This window comes from Aulostomus chinensis, chromosome 15 (assembly GCF_037954235.1).
Source record: "Aulostomus chinensis isolate RoL2024-O1b breed Wild chromosome 15, RoL_Achi_v1.0, whole genome shotgun sequence".
NCBI lineage: Eukaryota > Metazoa > Chordata > Actinopteri > Syngnathiformes > Aulostomidae > Aulostomus > Aulostomus chinensis.
This window is the reverse complement of record NC_141334.1, coordinates 18,577,346-18,579,695: the sequence shown is the minus strand read 5'-3', so window position 1 is coordinate 18,579,695 and position 2,350 is coordinate 18,577,346.

The window sequence follows — 2,350 nt, the reverse complement described above, 5'->3', positions numbered from 1 at the left end:
GGTTTCCCGAGAAAATCCTTCCCAAAAATTGAGGATGACAGAACAGTGCCAGGTACAGTGCATATAAGACCCTCTTTCCTTCTTGCATTTAATACGGAGGGGAGAGGATCCAGAGTTGTTTTTTTTGTTTGTTTGGTTTTTTTGAAGGGAAAGAAGGGTTTTAATTACCGCTACTTTAAAGGACTAGACCAGATAAACCAGATAACAGCGACACATTGATCATATCTAAGGCAGAGGCGCTAACAAGGGGAAGAGAGTCTTTAAGCAGTTTAGCTGGGATGGGGTCTAGGAGACAGGTGGACGGGTTAGAGGAGGAGGTTATTGTGCTACGTTAATGAAGGTCAATGGGAGAAAAACTGTCAAGGTGCATGTCTGGTCCTGCAGCTGCCTCTGAGGTTTCTGAGGAAAGAGACGACGTGGTGAAAGCTGATGGCAGGGGAAGAAGATTTTCCTCTCTAATAAGGAACATTTTTTTCATTAAAAAAGCTCATGACGTCATTGCTACCGAGGAAACAGGAATACTTGGCTCAGTAGAGCTGTGGCTCTCTGTCAGCCTGGCTACAGTACTGAGGAGGAACCTGGGGTTGTTCTTGTATTCCTCTATTAATGCTGTGTAGCTCCAGTTCTATGAAGGGCTTTTCTATAGGGTTTAAGGCTATCTTGCCAGACAACATGTGACTCCTCCACTGAGAAGGAGCTCCATATTCTCTCCAGTTTTTGAGTTTATCTTTCAAGCTGTCAGGTTTCAGAATTGTACCAAGGTGCTTGTTTCTGGTTTCCTTGTTTTCTTTTTTAATGGAGCAACAGAGCCTACATGTAAGAAACTTTGAATCAAAATGGCAGACTTCCTTTGGGTTGGAGTCACAGCACTCATGGACTTTTTTTTGTAGGTTTGTTCATGTTCCATGATCTAATATCTTTACCTGATATCAAGTATCAATGGGAAACCCGTGGCTGGAGCTAATTTTTTGTAAAGTTGTCGAGGTATTATTGCACTCCTATACAAGAGACACATAAAATACGTACTTTTTCACAATAATCGACAAGTATCAAGTTTCATGAACTTGATACTGATCATGATTGACTTTGTAAGAGGAGGCACGCGCCATGTTTGTCTTGTCTGAAGGTGTCTCACGTAGGTAAGATTGCTGTTTATCATGTAGTAATATTATTTCACATGTATGTGTACCAGACTCACACAGAGGAACACCCCAAACAAGACGATAGGCAAGAGCATGGCAACTGTCTAGCTGAAGCTGTACAGTTGGATGTATGGATCCATCTATAGCAGAAGCTGCAGACACCCATACACTCTCTGGCTACAGCAAACTCTGCAGTCTTTCCTCCTAACATCCATCCCTGGTGCCATTGTTTTAAATGACCTCGCTCATTCAAGAGGAGAGAGCAAATCTCCATCAATTATGTATCTATCTGGACATGAATTATTCATCGGAGACATTCTGTGGGATGGAATTATGCAATTTTGGTCTTTATGACACATTTCAGTGCTGATGCACAGATGAAGTAGCTCTATTTCCCTGTACATACACAAACAGCCATTCCATATATCAGCTGGCTTTTCAGTGTGTCTCCTCTTCATAAAGTACGCATTTCACATCCCTAGTCTCCATTTCAGTGCTTCAGACGGGACCCGATTGGCCTCGTGGTGGAGCTGGGGTTACAGGACCAGATGCTGGAAAATTAGTTTAAAACATATGTAAACCCCTGTTGATGAGAGTATAAGTTATACTTACTCTTATTATACTTATTTCAATATATTTGTGCTGGTAAAATAACAATATATACTTTTTTTAAAAATTCACAGTTGTTTTTTAAGCATTCTCTTTACTGAACAAGTGACTCGGCTCATTTACCTGTAGTCTTATGTTCAGTGTATACATGTTCATACATGTGACAGGTCGGGGGGTGGAGCCTATCCCAGCAGCTACGGGTAAGAGGCAGGGTTCACCCTGGATAGGTCTCCAGTCCATCACAGGGCCAACACATAGAGACAGACAACCATTCACACTCACAGTCACACCTACAGTTAATTTAGAGTATCAATCAGCCTCGTCCCCTCTTGATGTCTTTGGACTGTGGGAGGAAGCTGGAGTACCAGAGAGAACCCACACAGGAACAGGGAGAACATGGAGACTCACACAGAAAGATCCTGTGCTGGACTGGAACCTGGAACCTTCTTGCTGTGAGGCAACAGTGCTGACCACTGCACCACCGTGCCACCCTGACATTTATCTCATACAGTCAAAATGTTGCATCCAATGAACTAAACACAACTTTCTTCACTCACAAAAATATGCATTTGCCAAGCAGACTGATACTTTAATGATAT